The following is a 12,659-nucleotide window of genomic DNA, read 5'->3' as shown; positions in this document are numbered from 1 at the left end:
GGCTCTGAGACACAACCATGAACAATCCAAACACAGTCCCAATCGTTAGGGAACTTTCTGCCTGGGAGACACAGATGCTAAACTAACAAGTAACTAAGTATGCACACATAAACTGGGGTGGGGGCTATAAAACTGTAGAATGCTCTAAGAGAGTGTCATAGAGGAACATAAATTAGATGGGCTAGGATGGGGGTGGCAGTTGTTTGTGAGATAGAAGATCTCATTGAAGAAATGGCAGTTAAATCAACAACTGAAGAATGAAAAGGCACTAACCAGGTGAATGGGGAGTGAGAAGATGGGAGATTACAGGGAGAGGAAACAGCATGTGCAAAGGTCTGCAATGAGAAAGAGCGTGGCATGCTTTAAAGGAAGTCAGAGTAGCTGGAAGGTAGTGGGTGATAGACAGCAGTGTAGGCATCGAAAGTGGGGGCAGGGGAGGAAGGGGCTGGAGCATGCAGGGCACAGACCATGGCTAAGATCTTGGAGTTCAAGCTGAAAGGTGGTATAATCATGTTTACACTTCAAGATCATGCAGGCTTCAGTGTGGAGCTTGGAGCTGTGAAGGGGACGAGAGAAGAAGTGGAGAGATCGGTTAGGAGTCTGCTGTGATTGTTCAAGGGAGAGATGAAGATGGTTTCCTTGGTAATGGAAGCAGAGCTGGAGGGAAGAAGACAAGATCGAGAAATACTGAGGGATAAGGTGGACAGGCTTTCCTAATGGATCACCTACGAACATACAGAGGGGCAAGGATCAACAGCAACTCCTGGACTTGTAGGTGGACAACGAAGCCACTCACCAAGACAAAGAGAGCTGGAGGAAAAACAGATTTGGGGGCAGAGATCAAGAAGAGTTCAGTTTGGACACAGTAAGTTTGAGATGCTTCTGAAACCACCCAGTGGAAAGATTCAGAAAGCCATTGGATATAGAAGTCTAGAGCTTAGGAGAGAGGTCTGAGCTGGAGGTATAAATTTGGGAATTGTAGGCCGGGCACGGTGGCTCAAGCCTGTAATCCCAGCACTTTGGGAGGCCGAGGCGGGTGCATCACGAGGTCAACAGATCGAGACCATTCTGGTCAACATGGTGAAACCCCGTCTCTACTAAAAATACAAAAAATTAGCTGGGCATGGTGGCGCGTGCCTGTAGTCCCAGCTACTCAGGAGGCTGAGGCAGGAGAATTGCCTGATCCCAGGAGGCGGAGGTTGCGGTGAGCCAAGATCGTGCCATTGCACTCCAGCCTGGGTAACAAGAGCGAAACTCCGTCTCAAAAATAATAGTAATAATAAATAATAAATAAATAAATTTGGGAATTGTAATAAATTCTTTGAGTAATAACACTACAATGGCTGTGAGAATGTGCTTAGCGGACCTCCAAGACACAGGACTCCCTTGACAGCACACTTTGGCTTGAGGGCCTCCTAAAAGCCTTACAATCCGCAGACTGCACAGCAGGCAGGGACCCTTACACTTAACCTACCTTCCCTCAGTCTGTCACTCAGGGTTAGACTTGTATGGTGGTCTGATGGCTTTTCCAGCCTTTTCCAACTTCCTCTCCATTTCTCTCACCAGTTTTTCCCCTAATAAATTCCATGTACATTTCACCCCATCTTGGTGGCTACTCCTCAGAGGACCCAGGCTAACACAAATCCCAGTTTGTTCACATCTGCCTACATCCACGCCTTGGGCAGCCACTCCCTATACTAAGTCTAGCTTAGCATGTGACTTACTTTAGGAATGGAACAATAGGAAATGAGACACCAGCAGAAAACTGAAAAGGGCTTGCTCGCTGGGGCACGCCCTCTCTCCTTGCTGTCTTCTGAATGTCTGTATCCTCCCAAAATTCCTATGTTGAAAGCTAATCACCACTGTAATGGTATTAGGAGGTGGTATTAGGGGCCTTCAGGAGGAGATTAGGTTATGAGGGTGGGGACCTCATGAATGGGATTAGTGCCCTTACAAAAGAGGCCCCAGTGAGCTCCTTACCTTTCCACCATGTGAGGACATGCAAGGCACCACCTACGAACCAGGAAGCAAGCCCTCACCACGACTAAATCTGCTGCCAGTGCCTTGCTATCAGACTTCCCAGCCTCCAGAACTGTGAAAATTAAATTCCTGCTGTTCATGAGCCACCCAGCCTATGGTGTCGTGTTATAGCAGCTCAAACAAAGACATTCCTGCTTCTGAAACCTTCTGCAACTATGTGAAGACACCTGGGCTGGCCTCTCCAGGGATGCAAAACCAAGAAGAGAGAGGCTCCAGAATCCCAGCTGTCCCCCTGCCCCTGCCACAGCTGATGATCCATAGATGTCAGTGAGGCCAAACCAGACCATCCAACTCCAGCCAGGCCTGCCTAGGACAAAGGAACCTCCAGCCAACCCACAGAATTGTGAGAAGTGCTAACCATTGTTTCAGGCCTCTGAGTTCAGAGGTGATTTATTATGCAGCAAGACTAACTGCTACAGGAGTGTGGGGCATACAGATGATATTCAAAGCCAGGGGACTCAGCTGGTCTGATCACAGATGTGCAGGTCCTGTCTTCATTCTCCCAGCCCGGAACCTTTCCTAGAGTTCTTGCCATTAGCCAGGTCTCTTTCTGAACATGTATATAGCACTTAGCTGTGTTCTTGGCAACGTACTGAGGAGCTGTGGGTATGCAGTGATAACTGAAATACAATCTTTACCCTGGGGGGAAAGATGAGAAATGGGGAGATCAGAGAAAACTCTCCTTTAATTTTCTATAAATTAAAAACTGTTGGATACAAAGTTGGCAGGAATATGAAATCTGTCCAGATTCTGGCCCTTCAGCTTCATGGCAACACTTTCCACACAGATATACACACCACACATACACTCCATAGTATCACTACCTTCAGTCAACTCCTCACTTTCTCCGAGAGGAGCTGATGAGTCCTCACCGTCACTTGAAAGTCAACTGATAGAGACCTTGTCAAAGTCACAGCTGGGGAGCACAATGACCCCGTCACAGGGGAGACTGTACCGCAACAAAGGGAAGGAGAATCAGGATTTGTCAAAGGTTCCAGAGTAGCTTCTTTACTTGTTTATCAGTCACCTACTAAGGGAAAAGCATTGGAGACACATAGATAAAATATAATCCTCACCATCAAGGATCTCAGCACAGGAGAGGCTGACGGTTACAACACGACCTAAGAAGCACAGAGTCAGAGGTAAGCACAGGATGCCAAGGGCACAAGGAGAAGAATCCAGGACAGCCTGAAGGGATCGAGGAATCAGGATGAGCAACTGTGAGCCAGGCCGCCGTGGGGTGGGCCAGGTGCCAGGGCAAAGGGGAGGAAGAAGAGTCACAAATGATGCCCATATTTCTTTCCTGGGCAACAGGATGGAGGGTGGTACCACTTGCTGAAAGAGGCTATGTGGGAGGAGGACAAGACTTGGGAAATGAAGGTGGATTCAGTTTTAGACAAGGTGAGTTGAGATACCGTGAGGTGTTGAAGTATAAACGTCTAGTATTCCGTTGGAGAGAAACCCTGAAACTCAAAAGAGAATCCTGGGTTGGAACACAAATTTGGAAGTCACCAGCATATGAGCAATGGCCGAGCCAAAGGGAGGGATGTGTGGACTATGAACACCCAGAAGGGCCAGGGTGGACTGGGACGCACCTGCATTTAAGGATCAGTCACTCAGTGCCATCTGGAGGAGGAGCTCAGCTAGAGATAACCGGAGAAACTGCCAAGCAGTGGGAGCACCCATGAGACATCACCAAGGTATCCCGGCCTCCTTCTCAGGGCTGGCCCACTCTCCTCTCCACAGCCTATCTCCGCAGGAATTAGCGCGAAGATGTTACTGGTTAGTAACGGATGTCTTCAGAAATACTTGCATTGTAATGAGGGGTCCAGACCTCACAATAATTCTGGCTTCAAAGTCAAGACTGGAGTCAAACTCAGGATCTACCACCTATGATCTCAGGTTCTGCAGGCCTTTCTGCTCAACTATAAAACAGAAAAGACAATTCCTATACCTCAAAGAGGTATACAATGTATCTAGTTTGTGGCACATGCTGGATGCTCCACACTTAGTAAGTCCCTTCAACTATCCTTCTAACATGGGTTCCCAAACTTATGTGCATCAGACTCCCCTGGGGTGCTTGGCCCCACCCCTAGAGTGCTTGGCCCCGCCCCCAGAGTGCTTGGCCCCACCCCTGAGTGCTTGGCACCACCCCCAGAGTGCTTGGCCCTGCCCCCAGAGTTTCTGATTCAGGATATCTGGGACAGCGCATGAGAATTTGAATGCCTAAAAGTTCTCAGGGGTGGTGAGAACCACACCTTGGGACAGGATGCTCTTCCTAAGGACCCCTCCCATGTGAGTGTAACCCCAGACTCCTCTTGTGGCCCATGATGTCTGAGATCTGGGGTGTAAGTGCAGGAAGCCAAAGGGAAGTGAGGGGCAGGGACACACACAGCCTTCTCCCTCAGCCGTCACCCAAGACATCTCAAAGGCTGGAAGTTGAGTGATTCACACCTCCGTGTTTGAACAACTGTGACTCACGGCTCTGGGTGCAGGAGGTAGGCTGTGTTGACTCAACCCTCCTGGAGGGCAGGTAGGAGGGGAGCAGGTTTTCAGAGTCGCAGTTCGCAGGGTGGACTGAGAGCCCCTCTGAACGCAGAGAGCCCCACCCTGGGCTGGGGAGAAGAGAGAGCTGTGGCAGCACTGGAGGAAGGCAAAGGCTATGCAGTCTGCATCCTGGGCAGCATGGGGAAAACAGCCACCCTCCCACATGCAGGAGGCAGAAGGAGGCCTGGGCATCTCTTCCCAGTTTCCACTAAGTTAACCTCTGTCTGCTCTGCATTAAGAAGACCCCGAAAAGCAAGGAGAGCAGCCGGGATCTTCCTCAGGAACTCTACTCCCACAGCATTGTCTGTCCTGCTCCATCCCTCTGTATCCCGTAAACCCAGGGAACTCCGTCACTCTCCCAGGGCTTCATGGATGCAAACGTCCAGGAAAGCACAGTCGTGCCGAGAGCAGAAGGAACAGGATCTTCTTCCCACAAAGGCCTGTCCTAGGCACCATCTAATTTATTTCTTAAACATCTCCTCTGAACTCCCGATTTACATTTATAATTTAATTCATCCTACATTCACTACCACACTAGGTACTGAAACTGCAAATATTAATTAATCACAACGAATCTCAAAGACTTTTCCCCAATGAGATAGAAAATGTGCTGCATTCATTTCACAGTCCCTGAAACACTTCTGCATACAATTTAACTGATTCCTCCCAATAGCCATAGAGAAGGGGTGATATGTATCCTATTTCACTTTTCCAATTCTGATCTTTGGCTTAAACATTGCCTCCTCAGAAGCCTTCCCTGACGTTGCAATCTAAAGTGCTGCCCTGTCACTGCCACGTCACCCTCTACTAATTCTCTGAATGCCGTTCATTATGGTCTGATTTTTTTTAACAATCTACTTATCTATGTATGGCTTCTATTTTCCTACAATAGAATATCAATTCCACAACAGTAGTATGTTTGGCTGTCTTGTTCACTGCTCTATTCCCAGTATCCAAGTCAGTGCCTGGCCCAGAACAGGCACTCAGGACACATTTTCAGAAAGAGGGAAGGAGGGAAAGGAGAGTAGAAGAAAGGAAGGGAAAAGCAGGGAGAAGTTAAGTGATTTTTCACCCAGTGACAGAACTGAACTCATACCAGGCTCAGTTTTGTCCCCCAAGCCCAGGCACCTTCCTCTCCAGTCACCATGGGAGCTGCTCTGAACCAGGGCTCAGGTTCTGAGGTTGGAAGGCTGACTTTCCTTGACTGGACAATCTAGGACTCTCAGACTTCAGCATTGAACAGCTCATTAACCCAGTCTGAGATCCAACAACAAAAGGAAGGTGGAACTTGGATGTGTGTTCACCTGTCATTGGGAATCCCTTTGCTAAGGAGAGGGTAAACTTTTTTGTATTCAGGACCATTACATTCAAGAAAACATTAATCAAGGACTAAACAAGTCAAGAGTAACTCAATTTACCCTCTTTTCAGAAGCAGAAATGTAAAATGTTCCTCACAGACTTTTAAATTAAGAACAAAGAATAAAATTCCTATTCAGTAAATATAGCAAACAAAAAAATTCTATTATATAAAAAAGTCAAGGGTAAGAGAGGGAGAACAGAATAGAGGAAGAGAGAGAAGGGGAGGGAGACAGAATCAGATAACAGTCAATGATCTTAACATGGGAAGGGGCCTCAGGTGACCATTGGCCCCAGGTCCCCTTCTCTGAAAGACAGAGTTATGTGCCTGTGGATTAATAAGCGGAGATCCAGCAGGTTTAAGTGATTTTTCTCACAGTCATACGGCTAGTATGGATTAGAACAAGACCAGATCCACTATGCCAGGGTGAGAGAATATATAATTTGATAAAAGAAATACTTTCTTAAATATGTAATTTGAGAAAAGAAATACTTAGAGTTAGAAACCAATCACTTAAGAGAAAGAACCATGTCATTTTCATCCTTATTTTTCCATTCCTTCTGGAAAAAGAACATGTACACATTTGGTTCCTGAGAAAGGGGAAGGAACCCCAAAAGGTACTTAGGAGAGGCATTCATACAGACACCTTCTGCAAGACAGCAAGGCGCAGAGAACTACTTGGATACCAAGTTGCATTTTTGCAACTACAATGATATTTTCAACAATAAGAGGCGTGTCCATCAGTGCAGCCCCAGAATTTTTTACCCACGTGAGAAATTATATGAACACTCACAGGGACAGATGCACTCCTGTGCCACAGGCAGCTGTGCCCAAGATAGTATCACACCTTCATCCTGGTGCTCCCAGGGGCTGTGCCCTCAGCCCCATTCAGCTGCTGCTGTCACTACTAATCCTATACTGAGAATCTAGAGCACTCTCTCTTCACCTCAACCACACACTAGTGTTTATGGAGGAAATTTTATTTTTCAACTGTAGTCCACACAGTTACAAAGGCCCTATGATTCAGACTGAATCTTCCAAAGCAATACCACGTGAACATAAATGGAAAGGTGTTTCCTTGGGGGAGTCCATTCTAGAAGCTCATTCAGTGTCATTCCTCCAAGTCCATGCATGTATGGCAGACAATAGGACCCTCTTGAATCCTCATGTCAGGGATGAGGATGACATTCATAACACCAGTTTTCCAGGTTACAATGAGAAAGGTACCACACATCTTTGCTTCTGTTAGGAAGGTACTTGATTTTCACATAAACAACTCTAACCGTTTGTTACAACTGTTTGTGAAATTGGTTTTGCAAGGGGCTTTTTGGTTTCAAATGGCTTTATGATGTGTAACATGCATAATTGGTCCAGTGGCCTTGTTCCAGGCTCCCCAACGCTGTCAGCACTGGGAGGACAAAGAACATGTCTCTTTCTCCCATTGTCCTACCTCTCACCCCCACCCCGTTACCCCACTGCTCAGATCATGATTCAGGGCATATTGCAGATGGCTGTTAGTATAGTATTGTATTTCCTGCTTTTCCCAGTTCTCCCTCACTTATTGGGAATGCAAAGTAATATATACCAGCAACTCATCTGCTCATCCCTGCCCAGATGAGCTACTCCACTTTTCCAGACCAGAACTGCACTGAGGCCTGCCCACAGGAGACCAAGGGCAGTCGCTGCTCCACCCAGGAGGTTTCCCCCATGACCCTCCATCTAACTCCTGTCCATCAGTCCCATCTGCCCTGTCTACCCTCCACCAATAGAGGGGAAGAGAAAAGGCACGGCTCTGTCTAGGATTTACAGAGCACAGCACAAAGCCACCCTGAATTGTGGGACTGCTGAAGCTAGAAAACACCTGCAAGGCATCTTCCCAACCTTCATTTTCAGGCAAATTAAATGAGGCCCAACTAGGTTAGAGGCTTGCGCAAGGTCACATGGCTCCTTAGTGGGGCTGAGTCAGGTAGAAATGAAGTCTCCCATGCAGTACCCTTTAATATCCCACCCTGACCCAATCGCCATCCTGCCTCTTCCCCCCAGCCACGTTGTTCTTGGTCTGGTAAGTTCTTGTGCTGAAGGGTAGGTGGGAATGACAATGTCTGGAATTATCTACAGGAGCCTCTATTTTTCCTTTTGTGATAGAGAGGATCTGAGGGACCCAACCAACACATTATCAGCTAGGGATGGTTTGGTTTGCCTACCAGTCTACAGAACTACTTCTGGGGAAGCCAAGGGGTGGGAAGGCCCCTTCCAATCTAGGCCATGGTCAGTCTCTGAGACAACTGGATTCACCCAACTATGATCCTGAGAAAGGCAGGCATCAGCAACTAAGGTGCAGACAAAGCCTGAAAATCAGATGGTAACACAGGCTCCGCCTTTCCATTAGACAATTCCACCACCTCGGGTAGGACTCTTGAGCACAATGGACTGAGATCCAGAGGTGAGATTCCTCTGGTGAGATCTAGGCTGCCAGGCAGAGTGGAAGGCAATGAAGTTTCGTTGTTCACCCCTTCCAAATCTCATGCTGAAATGTGACCCCCCAATGTTGGAGGTGGGGGCCTAGTGAGAAGTGTTTGGGTGATGGGGGCAGATCCTTCATGAATGGCTTGGCGCCATCCTCGAGGTAATGAATGCATTCTCTTTCTATTAGTTGCCACAAGATCTGGTTAGTAGAAAGAGGCTGGCACCTCCCTCCTCTCTCTCTCTCTCTCTCTCTTCCTTCTCTGTCATCATGTAATCTGCACACACCAGCTCCTTCCCCTTCCATCAAGAGTGAACACTTCCTGAAGCCTTCACCAGAAGCAGGTGTTGGCACCATGCTTTTTCGTACAGGCTGCAGAGCTGTAACCCAAATAAACCTCTTTTCTTTATAAATTATCCAGCCTCAGGAATGCCTTTATGGCAAAGCAAAATGGACTAAGATGGACACCAAGCAAGGACGTGCTGACAGAAAAAACAGGGGCAACATGAGTTAAGAACCAGGCAGGATAGCCAAGCAGACTGACCCCTCTGGAACCAGCCATCACCTTCCAGGCTGAGCAGCTGAGACTGTGAGTCAAATGCTGACCCCATCAACTTCAGCACGAACAGTCAACTTTGTGTTCAGGAAGTCAACCAGCTCTGCTTCCTACTAGCTGGACGAACTTGAGAAAGTTACTTAACTTTTCTGAGCATCAGTTTCCTCATCTATAAAACAGAGATACCTGCTTAATAGGATTGGTTAATGATTATGAAAATGTCTGGAAGCTGCTTGGTATAATATTTGGAAAATATAAGCAGTCAATCAACAGTAACTACACTTTTTGAGGCCCTGCAGGGACTTAGCTGTCTGGCAGACTTACTGGCTGCAAGGGGGATGGAGGTGTGACTGACACATCCCCAAGAATCCTCATCACCCCCTCACACAAGCAAGGAAGTAAAAAACAGACATTTCTCTGCAATAGGATGCTTTTTGAACATGAGTTTCTCAGTTTGAAATCCAGACATGTAGAATTTTTTTTCCTCTTACTTCTCTCTCACACCCAACATACATAGCCTTGAAGTATTGGAGGAGCTGTGACAGCAATCATCCAATAGCTCAACGTGTGACTGTGTGGGTCACTGTATATCATGCTACCATCAACATAACACTCACAATTCCTGGCAGAAAGACAGCCCCAGGGAGCCCCAGGCTCATTAATATGACCAAGCAGACGGAGGAATAGAAACAGCTCCATGTAAATCACTCTCAGTTTGTAATCCCTGAAGAGTTAGAGCATGAAGCTGTACTCCAGGAATGGGCATTTCAGAGGGACTCGTGTAACTGGAGAAAAAGGTATTCATAAAGGAAAGAGATTTGTATTTGAGAGCTGGATTTTCAGAGGGAACTGAAAGAAAGTCCATTAGAAATCTGAGTCAGGAAGAACGATGCAAGACTCAAATGACATGAAAGCAACACATGCTGCCTCTTGAATTATCCCTGCCTCTAACCTGATGCAAATACAGTCACTCTTCGGGCAAACGTTTGTCTCTATCTGTATGGGAGTCTTCACTGGCCTCATGTAATTATTACCAACTTCTCTGTCCACTCTCAGAAACGTCCCGGCTTGGACACTCAATCAATCAATCATAAACGACATGATTATACTATACTACAAAGTGGTAAAGAGCTTCTTAGCTGATGAGAAGCTTAGCATGTGAGAGAACAGTATAATGGAATCAACCGACAAGAAAATATCATCTTATTCTAGGTGGTAGAAATCGCTGCACCATCCTGCAAGACCCATATATTTACAGGGGACGTTCTCTATTTCCCCATTAGTAATTCCTCTTGGAATGGCAAAAGGGAAGGCTTTTCCTGGTGTCGACTCCAAATCCCAACCCCAGGAGAGAAAGCCCCTTTTCCGCTGATTCTGAACTCAGTAGGGATAAGATAATGCTCTTATTTAAGCATCAGAAACATCCTTCCCTTGCATGAAAACTCCTCTCTGGGTTCAACCTGCTCTGTGGAGTGAGCCCTCCTGACTCCCAGCCTTTCCTTGGAGGATGATGTTTCTATGACACAGTGTGATTCTTACCCAAGAGTAAGTACGAATCAGTGTTCCAACACAGTGAACCGTTACAACCCCCGAGACCTCGGCCATCCACCCACCCACAGCCTGAATAACCTGCTCTGAGCAGCCAGACTCACAGACCCAATAGCAGCAAGTGACATCAGTCCCCTGAAGGAAGCTGTGATCTCAAGTGAGATGTCGGTGGGTTAGTGTCTCCCATCATTCTCTACAAGACATGGGAACAAAGCAAAAAAACACAGAGAACTGCATGTTCCATCCCTGGGAAAGGACGCACAACCACCCTCACGCAAGGAGACTCAAGCCGGATCAAAAAGCAAGGCACCCAAAGCATCCTGGCTTCCTCTGTGCCATTTCCTCCCTCACTTTGAGCCCCAGTTCCCAGCCCTGTCCCAGGAAAGGACCCACACCCCGACCCCGCTCTGACCCGCAACTCCATGGACACCCATCCCACCCTACCCTACGGCAGTCCCGAGTCGCCCCCAAAGGCGCTTGCAGCTTCCTTCACCAAAACTTCACTGTAAGCTCAGCCCCGCGCACTCTCCCCACCAGCGATCCCAGCACGGAACTCCCGAGTGCCGAGGACCCGCGGAGCTGCATGCTCCCTGAGGCACCGAAGGGCAGCCGGAGGAAAACCCCCGCTCGAGCCTGCTCCCAGCTCGGAGCCTGGCTCTGCTCCCCAGCAGCGCGAAAGCCTTCCCCGCTGGCAGGTGAGAACCCTGCAACCTCGAGAGGGATACCGCCCTGAGCGCCGCAGCAAGGGGCGCAACACGCACACCCTAAGCGCCAAAGGGCGCGGGGGCTTTCCCACGCCAGGACAATTCCCACGGAAGTTACAGGGGACTGACAGGGCATGCAGAGGAAGGACAGAGTGCGTGCAAAGGAGATTCTGAGAAGGTTAGAGCCAACTACAGATCTCTGAGGTCTACGCATCCCCCAACAGGTAGCAGCGCCAGGACCAGGGCCGGACCCGTGGCGCTGCCGGTAAGTGCGGCGCAGCCCCGCAGGCAGTGGACACGGGGCACAAGACAGACGGGTCCCCGGCAAGAACCCGGGGCTTACCTTGAATTAATGCAGAGTCCCGCGCTCAGCTGAATGAAGAGGGTGTGCTAGTATTTCCGAGACATCATTGAATTATTTTAAAAGAGCAACGGGGTGGAGGAGGGAGGGCGAAGACGGGGGCGGAGAGATGGTGAAATTGCAGGGGGAAGGAAGAATCCACAGAAGGGACGGGGAAGAAAGGCAGGCGGAGGTGAGGGACAGAAACGGAGAACAAAATAAATAAAATAGAAGAGAGACAATTAAAAAAAAATCTGTCTCCTGCTCACACCGTGGAAAAGAAATTTCTGGCAATCAGAAAGAGAACTCGCATACATGCCCCCAACGGAGACGGCAGACCAGGGGACTAACAAAGGAGGAGGGGAGAAGAGAGCTGTATCCAAACAGCAGAAGAGATCGCTTTCCAGACACGGGCAGCACGAGAGAGGCGGTGAGGGAGCGGTGGGAGGGTGGGAGCGGGACGCCAGCGTGAGCGCGCACAACCGGGACTAGGGGTGGTGGGGAGGGCGCCGCCAGGCTTCATTTAGGCGGGGATTTGTGTTGTAAACCGCCTGAGATCAAGAAATTTAGGTCAGGGTTTCTGCGGAAAAGTTCAATAATCTCAAACTTCTGCGGGTGATTTCCACTGGAAAATACAATTCTCGTTTGTGGGCGGGATGACCCCCTCCTGGGGTCCCACTCGTGGACCTTACCAGGGTCCTGGCTGCTTGCTTTGCTGGGCAGGGAGAGGGAAAACATGATTACATCTGCAAAGAAGCAAGGGGGCCCTCCCTGCCTGTAATCCCAGCACTGTGGGAGGCTGAGGTGGGCAGATCGTTAGGTCTAGAGATCGAGACCGTCCTGGCCAACATGGCTAAACCCCCTCTCTACTAAAAATACAAAAATTCGCTGGGCGTGGTGGCGCACATCTGTAGTCCCAGCTACTCCGGAGGCTGAGGCAGGAGAATCGCTTGAACCCGGGAGGTGGAGGCTGCAGTGAACCGAGATCGCGCCACTGCACTCCTGCCTGGCTACAGAGCGACAGAGAAAAAAAAAACAAACAAAAAGAAGCAAGTGAACTGGGGGCTTCAAGGATCAAGTTAAGGGGAAAGGAGGGGCGTGCT

The 12,659-nt window shown here is 48.6% G+C and overlaps 1 protein-coding gene across 4 annotated transcripts in view; it reads right to left on the bottom strand.

The window, feature by feature from the left end:
* CACNA1E (calcium voltage-gated channel subunit alpha1 E) overlaps positions 1-11,633 on the bottom strand; it is a 515,845-nt gene extending 504,212 nt beyond the window's left edge. For all 4 annotated transcript variants that reach the window (XM_054247624.2, XM_054247625.2, XM_054247623.2 and 1 more), the window contains exon 1: positions 11,560-11,633. The gene's annotated coding sequence lies outside the window, so the exon portion shown is untranslated. The remainder of the gene's footprint in view (positions 1-11,559) is intronic.
* Positions 11,634-12,659: the final 1,026 nt, after the last annotated feature.

Source organism: Callithrix jacchus, chromosome 18 (assembly GCF_049354715.1).
Source record: "Callithrix jacchus isolate 240 chromosome 18, calJac240_pri, whole genome shotgun sequence".
In the NCBI taxonomy this organism is placed as follows: domain Eukaryota; kingdom Metazoa; phylum Chordata; class Mammalia; order Primates; family Cebidae; genus Callithrix; species Callithrix jacchus.
Note: the sequence above shows the minus strand (reverse complement) of the source record. Positions and strands in the feature narration are given on the sequence as shown.